This window comes from Ovis canadensis, chromosome 5 (assembly GCF_042477335.2).
Source record: "Ovis canadensis isolate MfBH-ARS-UI-01 breed Bighorn chromosome 5, ARS-UI_OviCan_v2, whole genome shotgun sequence".
Taxonomy (NCBI): domain Eukaryota; kingdom Metazoa; phylum Chordata; class Mammalia; order Artiodactyla; family Bovidae; genus Ovis; species Ovis canadensis.
The window spans coordinates 41,933,433-41,947,966 of record NC_091249.1 but is presented as its reverse complement, the minus strand read 5'-3'; positions in this window follow the sequence as shown (position 1 = coordinate 41,947,966).

Genomic DNA, 14,534 nt, shown 5'->3' with positions numbered 1-14,534 from the left:
GCATCACTGACTATATGGACATGAATTTGAGAAAACTATGGGAGATGGTGAAAGACAGGGGAGCCCGGCGTGCTACAGTTCATATGGTCACAAAGAGTCAGCCACGACTTAGTGGCTGAGCACAACACCACCCCAGATTAGGTAGCAAGAGACTGAGTTATCCAAAGAGACTGGTAAAAAATGTCTGTACCAGGTCAGACAACGTTTACCTGACTAGATTAAAATGTGGGTTCTGCATGTATACTATCATGTAAGAAACGAATCGCCAGTCTATGTTCGATACAGGATACAGGATGCTTGGGGCTGGTGCACGGGGATGATCCAGAGGGATGATATGCGGTGGAAGGAGGGAGGCGGGTTCAGGATTGGGAACGCATGTACACCCGTGGCGGATTCATGTCAATGTATGGCAAGACCAATGCAGTACTGTAAAGTGAAATAAAGTAAAAATAAAAACTAAAAAATAAATAAATAAATAAATAAAATGTGGGTTTTGTTTCAGCAGGCAGCATGTGAGGTCTTGAGAAGATGATCAGATCAGTTAAAACAAAATGAAGATACATTTTCTCTATAATCTGTGTGTATGTAATTTTCTAACTTTGTCCTGCGTGTATCTGTATGCATATGACATAGACACACGCACTCACAGTAATATAAAGACAGAGAAAAGGAGACTCTAATTAGAACACCAAAACTGGAAGTGATTTTTTCTGGATAATGAGTTTATGGGAAAGTTTTCGTTTTTTCTTTCTCCTGACTCATATTTTCTAAATTTAATATAAGAAATCTATTTTTAATATTATATAATTTCCTCGATAAAAGCAATTATTTTAAAAAATAAATTAATGAGACTACCCTGCTTCCTGAAGGGTATCTCTCTTTGTACTTTACACAGCCACCCAAACTTCCACCTGATGCACTCTGCAAAGCACCAAGGACGAAAGGTCAGTTCCTCTGGTTCACCAGGACCCCTGACCTACAATTCGCCACATATAACCTTGGGCATTAAAGTGAAGGTTTAAAATCACATTAGCTCAGCTCATGCAGATGTGACAATAGCCTGTATCTCCATTTATCTTGCTGAACTTAACTGTTCCCAAATTATCAAACTTCACCTAAGCACAATCTCCCACTACATGCCCATGCACCTTCATGGAGTTTCCTTTGCTAAAAGAAATACCTCAGAGAAATGACTGCACTCTGAGCCTGCTCAAAATATTCCACCAGACACCAGAGGCCCACAGGTTAATAGTTCTAAACATGCACACAGTACCATTCCGGAGTCAAGAGTGAAAGGAATGAAGATAATTTTGCCCTGTTTCTAGAGTTCAGTGCTCCACCAAGCTCTCACACATTCCTACTCACAGTCTTCAAATCTGACCAGCCAAGAGACAGAAGGTGCCATATTTCTAACATCTATTCTACACATTTATGATAGAATCAAGGCTGTCATCACGTGTGTAGAGATTTCAACCCAACAGAATGGGCAAGGCAGAGCATTCAGAAAAAATCAGATGGTGTCGTGTTATGGTCTTACTTTCATCTTCTCTGTCAACAGTGCCATAGCCCAACAGATTCCAGAAAATATATATCTGAGATGAAATTTGAGCCAAGTGCCATCAATCCCTGAACACACAAACACCGTGAAAGACAACAGGCAACGCCTCCTTCCAAGTAATTAAAGCTTATTGGGACCTGCCTTAATTCTAGCAGTGGAGAATCCAAATCCTTATCTGACAGGTTAACGAGGATTTGAAATGAATAGTCTTACTAATGAGGGTCTTTAGAAATTAATCATATCATATTATTATTAACAACTGCAAAAGCTAAACTTCTAGAGATTAGATTACATAGGCAGATTTTAAAATGTGAGCAAGCCAATATTAAAGTGACAGAAGGCTATTTCCGAGTGGGACTAAAAAGACATAATGCAGAGAATAAAAATTAAGAACGGGTAAGGCAATTAAGATGTGCCTTAAAATGTAAAATTTTATCAAATAAAAGTTGGTGCTGTTGTTTTCATCATCTTCTACTTTACGAACGATGAAAGAAGAAATAAATGAATGCTGGGAGAATATTCTGATGTTAGGAAAAATAAAGTATGAAATGGAACAATTCTATTTACTCAGGAAATTTTACTGCAACATAAGGCATCACATACCTTTCCCAGGTCCTCAAATGGCTTCTTTTTCTTGGATTCATATTCTGAGTCAAGACTGAGAATGCCATTCTAGAATGAGGTTTGGCAAGTCTTCATAAGCAGAGCATTAACATGGCCACTAACCCTGTCCTTCCACTGTGTGGTGCGTAAGTCCAATGATGGAAGACCAGACACTGAGCGTATGCTTTGAATCCCAACACTGTTCTGAGATGGGCTCTTTCCCATCAGCGAACAAGGGTCAGAGTTTGCTAAATAGGCACTGTCATTCATTTGGGAACAGTGAATGAGCCTCCAGGGTATCAGAGAAATGACGACCCTGTATGCAAGACAGCAAAAAAGACACAGATGTGTATAACGGACTTTTGGACTCAGAGGGAGAGGGAGAGGGAGAGGGTGGGATGATTTGGGAGAATGGCATTGTAACATGTATACTATCATGTAAGAATCGAATCGCCAGTCTATGTCTGACGCAGGATACAGCATGCTTGGGGCTGGTGCACGGTGATGACCCAGAGAGATGTTATGGGGAGGGAGGTGGGACGGGGGTTCATGTTTGGGAATGCATGTACACCCGTGGTGGATTCATGTCAATGTATGGCAAAACCAATACAGTATTGTAAAGTAAAATAAAGTTAAAAAAAAAGAAAAGTCATTTGTGCAGTCTCCAAGAAAATAGGCACAGACCCTGAGTTCCCAGCACTCAAATTCTAGCGATGAAAACGACATGAAACAAGCAAAAAGAAAAAATGTTTCAAACAACTGAAAAAAGGCAAAGGGCTGTGATAGCCAAAATGTAAGTGGTGGGTGGGCAGGGGCCAGGCCATGTTTCATCATTACCCTAAGATCTGTGTGAAGCTATTTAAGGATTATGTGTGCTGCATGAAGGGGGCGGGGAGGTGGTATGTGTAATCTGACCAGATATGCATTTTGAGAATATCCCTGCCTGCACTGTGAAGAGTGTGAACAGTCTGGAAAGAATGAAGGGTAGATATAAGGAGACCATTTCAGAGCCTATAGCAAGTAGTTCAGGGAGGTAGGGCTTTAGTACTTGGTATCTTGGACTAGTGACAAAGAAAGCTCAAACTACCACACAATTGCACTCATCTCACATGCCAGTAAAGTAATTCCCAAAATCAACAGTAAGTGAACTGTGAACTTCCAGATGTTCAAGCTGATTTTAGAAAAGGCAGAGGAACCAGAGATCAAATGGCCAACATCCATTGGATCATCAAAAAAGCAAGAGAGTTCCAGAAAAAACATCTATTTCTGCTTTATTGACTATGCCAAAGCCTTTGTGTGCATCACAATAAACTGGAAAATTCTTCAAGAGATGGGAATACCAGACCACCTGACCTGCCTCTTGAGAAATCTGTATGCAGGTCAGGAAACAACAGTTAGAACTGGACATGAAAAAACAGACTGGTTCCAAATAGGGAAAGGAGGACATCAGGCTGTATATGGTCACCCTGCTTATTTACCTTATATGCAGAGTACATCATGAGAAACTCTGGGCTGGATGAAGCACAAGCTGGAATCAAGATTGCTGGGAGAAATATCAATAACCTCAGATATGCAGATGACACCACCCTTATGGCAGAAAGTGAAGAGGAACTAAAAAGCCTCTTGATGAAAGGGAAAAAGGAGAGTGAAAAAGTTGGCTTAAAGCTCAACATTCAGAAAACGAAGATCATGGCATCTGGTCCCATCACTTCATGGCAAATAGGTGGAGAAACTGTGGAAACAGTGACAGACTTTATTTTGGGGGGCTCCAAAATCACTGTAGATGGTAACTGGAGCCATGAAAATTAAAAGATGCTTACTCCTTGGAAGAAAAGTTATGACCGACCTAGACAGCATATTAAAAAGCAGAGGCATTGTTTTGCCAACAAAGGTCCATCTAGTCGAGGCTATGGTTTTTCCAGCGGTCATGTATGGATGTGAGAGCTGGGCTATAAAGAAAGCTGAATGCCAAAGAACTGATGCTTTTGAACTGTGGTGTTGGAGAAGACCTTTGAGAGTCCCTTGGACTGCAAGGAGATCCAACCAGTCCATCCTACAGGAGATCAGTCCTGGCTGTTCAATGGAAGGAATGATGCTGAAGCTGAAACTCCAATAATTTCGCCACCTCATGCGAAGAAATGCCTCGTTTGAAAACACCCTGATGCTGGGAAAGACTGTAGGCGGGAGGTGAAGGGGACAACAGAGGATGAGATGGTTGGATGGCATCACTGACTCAATGGATACGAGTCTGAGTAAACTTTGGGAATTGGTGATGGAAAGAGAGGCTTGGTATCCTGCAGTCCATGGGGTAGCAAAGAGTCGGACATGACTGAGTGACTGAACTGACTGATCTTGGGCTAGAGGAGAAGTGATAACCTTGGGGAAGGGTAAATGGATTCAAGGGATCTTGAGAAGGTGAGTACACAGAACACGGTGATGAACTGAATATTCAGAACTGAGATTTTTTTTAATATCCACTCCTTAAGAGAATTCCCTGGACAGCCTTGTCATGTTGACCAGCTGAAGTTTATAGATACAAAAGTGCAGGCTCAGGAAGGCATGAAGTCAGAAAAAGACAAAAGGCAGCTTCCCATACCAACTCTGCCTTAGGAGCCCCTATTTTCTTCCACAGAACTTGTTTCATAAGAAGCAGAACATGATCTCCTACACTGTCTCCCACATACATTTGAACTTCCTCTTGCTTTGTCAGTCCTTCTCAGTTCTCTGTTCCTAGATTTGCTCACAGAACACTTACTGTTAGCCTCTTCCTCCAGTGGGCAAGGTAAAGCCGCTGACATCTTCACCTACCGCTACTTTATAAACCAAATAGAAAACCATCACCACCAAGATCCCTCTGTTGGCTGTACAAGGCATAGTCAGGATTCTTTCTCCCACTGTGCTTTGTACAGTTCTTTTTTCCTTCTTCCTCCTAAGTTGGCTAGACAAAATTCCTTTTCTGTAACAACTGTCCACTGGTGTGCTTTTTTGTTAGTTTTGGTGGTTTTTTTTGCACCAGCGAAAATAAATATCCCCTTTACTCCCCGGCCTTAGCCTCTTACGCTTTCTCCCTGCTTCTACTGGTAACTATCTCAACAATCTCTTTCAGTTCTTTGGGGGTATTTCCAAACCATATACCAAATTAAGAGAGCAAGTTATGTCATAAAACTTTTCTGACACCCTCTACTTCTCTCCCATCTTCTATTACCTGCTCCCACATCCTAAAGATTTACTGATCTCATGTTTTGATCAGTTTAAGGTCATATGCAATACTTTTGTGTCTCTTTTAAATTTATGACCTAGCCAAACTTCTTGAGGACTTGAAAATTTTTTTTTTCCTTTTTAGAAGTGATAGATCGCATTCCCCATTATATAGAGAGCTGGGGCAGCTCCTCTCAGCTCACCAAATACAGCCAAATAACCTTGTGGATGACCATCCATCTTCCTGGGCCAAGCTGACACATTCTGTATGCTAGGGTTGCTGAGCACTGGCATTGAAGGGGTTTAGCAGATGGAATAAACTATGACCTGGCCCCTGAGAGTCTGCTCAGTTTAGGAACTAGCATGTCTCTGACCTGAACACATTTTTCAGATTTCAAAAATGCAAATACATGGCTTAAAAGACTATGTCTCTCATCTTACATTTGCATCACCACTCCATGAGATCTTGCTGATGAAACAAGCCCCCCTCACATGATCAGGCCACCCATTTTCCCCGGCAGGCAACCAGCAGCCACCCTTTTGAAGGTCTCAGTGATAACTTCTTCTTTGGAAGTCCTTTAGCATTTACTTTCTAAATCAGTGCTTCTCAAACCTTAATGTGCATTTGAATCACCTGGATTTCTTATTAAAACACAATCTGACTCAGTAAGTCTGAGGTGAGGGTCAAGATTCCGCATTTTTAACAAGTTCTTGGGGGACACTGATGTCACTGACCTAGGGACCACACTTTGAGTGACGAAGTATCCTGTGCACAGAGCCTAAGTAATGCTTATAATAATGGTAATGATAGCATATGTTTTATAGTATACATGGCAATATAACATAGAAGTTAACTGCTTACTACCACCATTCACTAGCCACGTGACCTCTCTTTTCCCTAATTTTTCTCTGCTATAGTTTCAAAATATTACTGTGATCTGTGTGATGGTTGTTGTAAAGATTAAATGAATAAATACATATAAAGTACTTAGCATAGTGCCTGGCACATAATAAGTGCTCAACAAATACTGGTTGTTCTCATCAATTCTCTTCAACTAAATTCTACATTAGGGTTAGAGATTGTGTTTTATATCTCACGAATCCTCACAACTAGTCATATAATATATCTTTATAGTGCTAATAGGATTTGGAGGGGTTGATGTTAATTTTTTGCATTTCTTTTAATATGAACAAAACTTTTCAATGAAGACCTTCAATAGGTCATTTCCTATTTATAAGAACCCTCCCATCCTACTTTGCCTATTTGAGGAAGTGTGATACATTGTGATGAGTATGTGTTATTATATGTAAAAATATAAACAATGAGGTTCTTTATATTGTTTTAAAAACACATTTATAGCCTAAGTTCCTTTCTCCTAACTGTGTATAGTAGTGAGTGTTAGCTAAACAGAATAAGGGTGAATAGGGAGCACAGCACCAGAGAAGGACCATTTTTAATACTAAGTAATAAATATCTATGCAGGCAAAGAGCCTAAACTTAGAGAGAAGGCAGGTGGGGTGATTGCAGGACATGGAGAGGATACTCACTCTGGTTAGAGTCCAACATATGAAACAGTTATTCCAGTTCTCAGGCCATCAATTCATCTTCACAGTCCTACCAACTAAACCGACTTAAAATGACCCCAAATCAGGAACCACTTCAGCCCCCATGGAAATAGCCACTCATCTGCTTATAAGTCCTGTTTCAGTTCTTTACTACTACATAACAGACCATCCCCAAACACAGTGGCTTTAAACAACAGTTTATTATTGTCTCTTGAAGTTCCTGAACTGACTAGACTCAGTCAAGCAGATTCCCACTTGGGTTCTCTCACGCATTTGCAGTCAGATGGCAGATGGGGGCTGGAATCATCTAAATTCAAGACTGGAGCTGGCCAACTAAGATGGCTTCGTCGCTCACCCGTCTGGTGCCTCAGATGGCCGGAATAACTACAGTGTGCTTAGGGGCCTCTCTCCCCACTGCTGCCTCTCCACATGGCTAGCTTGGATTTCCTCACCAGATGTAGTCTCAGGGTAGTCTGATTTCTTAAGTAGCACCAGCCTTCTCCCACAGCAAGGATTCAAGAGACCCAAGTAAAACCTACAAGTCTTCTCAATGCACTTCAAAAGGCAAGCGGTGCACTATAGCGTCATTCCACTAGCCAGCCCAGATTCAAGGGGCAGGGACAAAACAAAGGCTCAATTCTAGAGGGTGACACTTCCTTGGGGAGGGAAACCCCAAAGCATCTCAGGTAAGTCCTACCCACATGTTCACAGGGAAGCAGCAAAAGATAGCCCAGTTTCTGCCAACACCGACTCCTGCCCAGATCAGATAACAACAACAACAACAAAAACATTTTGTAAAAGCCTCTGTCCTAATTCAGCCTTCAAAACGTTTTGTACGAAACTGTCTATTAAGAAGGGAGAAAGAGAAAATCCACGACCGGAATAAAAGATGTTCTAAGGCCAGAGAAGATATGAAACAATAATGACAGGTAAGAAATTAAATGGATCCATCACATCACCTGTTTCCCCTGGTCTTAGGGTAACAGAATTTGGGTGTCAGAATGTTCATTTCTTCTTAAATCTTTTCTCTGAAATATTTAGATGGCAAAGATTGTACAGAAGTATGTATTTTTTCCTGAATAATGAAATAAAACCAAGAAATAAGCCTAATGATTATCGATGCCTTTATTAAACTATGCAGGAGACACAGGAGATGTGGGTTCGATTCCCGGGTTGGGAAGATCCGCTGGAGGAGGGCACAGCAATCCGCTCCAGTATCCTGGAGAATCGCACGGAAAGGGGAGCCTGGCAAGCTACAGTCCATTGAGTCACAAAGAGTCTGACGCAACTAGAGCGACGTAGCACAAACTATTTGTAAAAGAAATCTCAGAGAAAAAGGGAAAACAGGACCTGTCCTCCTTTCATCTGCTAGACTCCTCCCCATTTCTCAGAGAAACAAACCAAGAACCACAGATTTTTGTGAGCGTGCCCAAGTTAGAGCCTGGACTGGATTCAGACTCTGAGTCCCATTGCCAAGCCAGATGTTTTCTTTTTTGGCAATGATTTTGCATCCCTTATCTTTCTCTCCCATTCATAAGTGGGATAATTAAAATTGATTAAGCACCTACTGGATATAAAGTAATGAATTCAGTGCTTTTTCCAAAAATCTCTTATCTTCTTTTTGCCATAAAGTGAAGACTAGAAATACAGTCATCTACTCTGGTATTTATTTATGGACTGCAAATAAGTGTTAAAAGGCAGTTAGGAAGGTCAGAAATGTGTTTAGTGTAGCCTGCTCATGTGTTTTTTCCAACTCATCTGTATATGGCTCCTGTGGATCATTTCTGCACAGTGACAGCATATTCTAAGAATAGTTTAGAACATATCTAAGTGTGCATCTAATCTTCACATCACCTCTTTCTGTCTGGGTACATCTTTTTCTTCTGTTTTTTTAATGCGCTGCATGGCTTGCAAGATCTTAATTCCCTGACTAGGGATTGAACCTGGGCCATAGTAACAAAAGTGCCAAGTCTTAACCGCTGGATTGCCAGGGAATTCCCTCTCCAGGTGCATCTTCTCCTTTGAAAAATGGCCCCTTTTGGACTTAGTGGAACTGTTCCTGCATTCTTGGACTCGGGCATATGACCCAGGCAAATCAGAGTGACTGCTCTATCCCCTAGCCATAAAGAAGTTAGCCTCAGATCATGCTGGGAGAATTAGACTTCTTTTCCAGAGTCTATATGGATTCTTGGGAAAAGAAGATCTCTCTCATCAGGGCAGTGTAAGCTAGGAACTCCAAGGGGTATCTCTGCTGCATGTGAAATAATCCAGCCAAAGAAAAAAGCCAGCGCAGAGAAAGGTAGTGTTGAGACCTGGAAAGAGGTAGAGTTCTATGACATCATTTGAACCTATGCTTCTAGCCATGTCTAAAGCCACACCACCACCAGACTGTTCAATTACATGAGCCAATAAATCCACCACACCTCCCTCCCTGCTTTTTTAGTTTAATTTGGGTTTCTGTCATTTGCAGCTATAAAGTCCTGATGACTACACAATTGTGTGTATGCTCAGTCATATCCAACTCTAATCACATGGACTGTAGCCTGCCAGGCTCCTCTGTCCATGGCATTTTCCTGGCGAGGATACTGGAGTGGGTTGCCATTTCCTCCTCCAGGGGATCTTCCCAACCTAGGGATCCAGCCCATGTCTCCTGTGTATCATGCATGTTTGCATTAGGTCAAACCAAAGCATCCCACTTACATAACAGGACAATCAGCAAAGACCTAGAGGGATCCATCATTTTGGCACTATCACAGTTTGCCAAAATCTACAGTCAGCAGAGCTACTGGAACATTTCAGTTACCACATGAGTAAAATAGTTTGGACATTTAGGAGTCTCTTTCTCCTACCTGTACACCCTTGTTATCAGCCAGAGTTCCAGCGTCCTGGGTCCCAAGACTCAACCCATATGGTTTCAGTAATTGTATTTCAGTAAATTGATTACTTCTCAGCCTTCCCTGATGGCTCAGATGGTAAAGCATCTGCCTGCAATGCGGGAGACCCAGGTTCAATCCCTGGGTTGGGAAGATCCCCTAGAGAAGGAAATGGCAACCCACTCCAGTATTCTTGCCTGGATAATCCCATGGACGGAGGAGACTGGTAGGCCACAGACCAGAGGATCGCCAAGAGTCGGACATGACTGAGCAACTTCACTTTCACTTTTCAAAGTGATTACTTACAGAGAAGGATGCAGGATTAATGAGGGATGGGGAGCCCAGAAACTACTAACAATTGAGAGGGCTTCAGCATCCTGTGTTACCCCTGCTCAGACAGAGCTGGAGTCCTCTTGGGGCTGTGGCCACAGAGGGATGCATGAGAGAGACACAGCCCCAAGGCAGACAGGAAATAAGGAAGAATCCACCCAACATCTCCCTTTCTGCCCTCTGGTCTCCAACCAGTCAGTGCCTCTTACTGCCCCAATGAAATTTGAAAGCCAGCCAGTCACAGAGCCCAAAAATGCACATAAAGCAGCCCTCACTGGGCCCAGAGCAGTGCAAATTAAGAATCTGGCTTAGGACAAAACAGAATAACCCGGAACCTACTCACCTCCTCTATTTTGATAGTATTACATAATGCCCTTAAAGAATCATTAGGAAAAGGGGTGAAAACACTTTGTGACTTTACATGCTTGTGTCCTATAATATTCACTTCCCAGAATTTTTCTTTTGTTCATAGGAATCAGTACCATCTCTTCTGAAATGATTTTCAAATGTAGACTATATCATTCTCTCTGATCATTTCCGCATAAACCTTTTTGCCCTATATTTTCTCGCTTGTTCCCCAGATAGCCTTATATACCGAAGATACAGAAAGAAATAGAAAAGGACCGCTGAAGCTCTGGAGGCAGGGTCGGGAATGACAAAGAACTTTAAATGTTTGATGTTCCTCACACTCTTTGAAGAACAAACGCACCCAAGTGTATGGTCTTTAACGAGATGAATGCACGCGCTAGGATGTTTTGCTTTGTTTTTATGCCTTCTCAGTATAAATCTTAACGCAGGCATTTCTCCTTAATACATCCAGTATCCGGGAAATTGTTTTTTGGCCATAAAAATGCATTAACAGCTCCAAAGGAGCAATTACACCATGTATTGTAAATGCACATTAAGACTAACACACCACACTTATCTAAACCTCAGTGAATTCAGGGCTGTGGTACCTCTGGTACAAAGGTGACTCTGATTAGTTCAAGAAATAAGATCCCAGGGGGAAAGGACTTCCCTCTGTTGTGTCAATTACAATGATACAGGTATAAAGCAGGAAACTGATCCCATTTTGTTGCTTCTTAAAGAAGCCCTAGCATCGAGAATGAGGCTGTATGCACAAAGGCATGTTTATGTCAGTACATTACCATGGTGAATTTCTGCAAGCCCTCAGACGCGGGTGAGCCCCTCGCATTCGGAAATCATTGTGTCTCATGCAGACAGCAAGTCAATTACTGAGGCTAGATGCCTGGTTTTAGAGTAGACTTTATTTATTACCCTTGTTATGGCTGGGATATGGAGGACCCTAACTGTAATGTGTGAAATCAGATTCTTCTACTGTTGCATTACAAATCTCATTGGATGCAGTGAATTTGCTTTATTCAGGTCCATTCTGGATTAACGGGAAGGGAAGTATGGATTTTTTTTCATCCACATAAACAATGAGGACTTGTTAGAGACTTGTTTCTGATGTTTATGGATTTCTCTTTAGTGCATACAGCCTATGGAAAATTGTTTTTAAGCAATAAACAATAATTATATTTGGGGACACAGAGGTACCAGGGCTGTATTGCATTCAGCCTGCTGATAAATTTCTCTGGCTAATTTTTTTTTTCTTATGCAGACATAAAAATACAAAGACAAACAATAAATTTTCCTTCATCCGCTGAAACCTTTTTTCTTCCATTTTATTTTCCACTACATTTCTCAATTGATATTACCTTTTTAAATTGCTAAATATAAATATTCCACAATGAATGCCTGTAATTAGGTTGTCTGCTCTCCTTCAAGGACTTGTTAGAAAGAGAAAGGGCTTTAATCTAAAGCAAACTAACAGAGTTAGAAGTTAATTAGAAATTAGCCATATATCCTGGGTAAATTATTTATGCTAAGCCATGTGTTACTGTAAAAATAATATACATTTACACTGACTATTGTAAACATAAAATAATTAACAATAAAAGGGAAGATATTATCCCGTAATAGAATCCTTTTGCCAAGACCAATTTAATTTTCTCTCTCGTAATACTGAATGATAACCCAGGGTCTCTGCTTTGTATATAAAACATTAAGTTTCTTTCACAAGCTTTCTTCTGTTCTTTTTTCTCTTTTCACCTCCTCCCCCTCCCTCCCTCCCTCCTTTTCTTCCTCCTCTGCATGCAGACTTGTTTTCTGACTTATCTGTCCTTTTACTATGTCTTTTCCTTCTCTCCATTTCTCTCCCTTTTCGCCTTTTTCTCTTCTCTCTTTTCCCACTTTTTTTTCCTTTGAATCAAAACTGGGTAGACACCTAAAACCTCACTACCCACGCTTCTCTTCCTTCCCACCCTGCTCTCCAGGCCCTTTCTCTCCTTTTTTTGTTTTACACTCTTTAGTATGTAGCCTTTTTACAAAAAGCCCTAAGATGCAGACAGAAAATGCAGTGTATTTTAATTCTGTCTCACTTTCCTTCCTGTTCTAGCAAGGACATAAAGGTCAAAAAGAACCAACCCTGGAATATCCTCTCAACCCATTTAGGGACCCTTGAATTCAACTCAAATGCTGACATATATGTTTGCTTTCTGCAGTGAACACGTATGTATTGTTGGATTTCACATCATCCCTTTTGGGGATAGGGCATCTGTATTCATCTACCTCTGCATGCATAATCACTATTAAATATAATCTAATGATGTGTCTTTGTGTCTAAAAGGCAGTTACCTGAAGACTCTCCTTACAAAACATTCATTGATTTTTCTTCCCATTCATGTCTGTAACAACAAATACTGTGCAGCATTTACATGGTTGGAGTAGGTGCTGTCAATGTACTCTCCACATTCATTTAAATGCAAATCTTCATGCAAATAATCACTTGGAGGAAAGGGGGGGGGGAAGAGAATGTGTTTAGCTGAAGACAAAGCTAGAAGGATAATAGAAAGCATGAATAGGGTGTCAGTGGAGGGCTACACAATAAAAGCCTCCTCTGCACTTTAATGAAATCACATTAATGACAGCTCCAAGGACTTCTCAATAGATTCTTATAGCACTGTTGTATGTAAACATGATTCTCAGCAGGTGAAACAAAATGAATGAAATTGGAAGAAATTTACACGTCTCTATGGGAAGCCAAAGGTCGAACTGGTTGTACAGACCAGGCCCTCCTTGATCAATACCCAAAATATCAACTGTGAACAAATATTTACACTTCCTTCAGAAATTCAAAATTTGGAACCAAACAATTCATTGTCCAAATGACTTGACTGTTAAGTAATGCTGTGGTGCTGATGTTTCAACAGAAAAGTAGGAAATGAGCTGAGACTGAGTAAGTATCATTATACTTGAGAACAGCAACTTTGAGGCTGAATTTGGCTCTGGAGAGGGCTGGATTGTGGTCTTAGGGAAATTTCCAATTTGCACTATTTGCAAAGAAAACGTTACATCAACAAAGGTTAAGTGCTGGCATTAAGAAAAGTAGAATGGCCTGAGAGTTTCCCAGTTATTTCTATTTTAAGTACTTCTCCAAGTTTTCCTGGTATGCAGTCAAAGGAGTTGAGGAGAAACCAAGGAAGCTACAAAATAACAATGCCAAAGGGCTGATAATGGGGTAAGGAGGGAAAAAATTATCTGTTCATGTCATATAATTCCAAAGGAATAAACCTATTTGCGATATATGTTGTTATTTTTGGGAAAAAATAATAAAAACTTCAGTTTTCTTGTAGGTTTCATGATTTGCAAGCGCTCTGTTTGAGGGCACCAATAGAGCAATGAAACTTGGAAGACTTAATCTGGGCATATTTTGGAAGGAGTTCAGTAGACTTCAGGCAGTATTATGTGCTTTTTAACTTGGAGTAATTTCACTTTCTTGGAGAGTACAACTGGCTGGAATCATCGCTGCTGATTTCCTTGGCTTCATATAGTCCAACAATCTCCCCAACCACCACACTGCCAAAAGGAAAAAAAGGAGTAACAGAAAAAAATTTTTTTAAACTTTGCAAAAATTAACTCCATGAGTTTCATTTTTTCCACACCAAAATGTTTTTATCATTTACATGAATATTCTTTTTGACAGCAATTCTCTTGTTCTTATTATTTTGTTAAGTCAGTTATTTTTGTTCTTTGAGGCTTTAGGAATCCTGAGCCTATTCCCTACTTCTTCACTCACTCAACCTGAACCATCTATATTTATTTGCATACTTTGTGCCCATCAACTTCAAACTCTTAGACTACAGAGTTAAATGATTCTATAAAAGAGTTAGCTCTATGTAAGAATATCAGGTGGTTAATAGTGAAGGGGGACAATGTAATTCTTCTTCTAAATATACACAAATAGTTAAGGTTAGGGGAAGGAGAGAAATAGAGACAACCTAGACTTTGAGCAGAACCCTAATTTTTCAAGTATTAAGTTGTTCATGGTAATAAATAATATA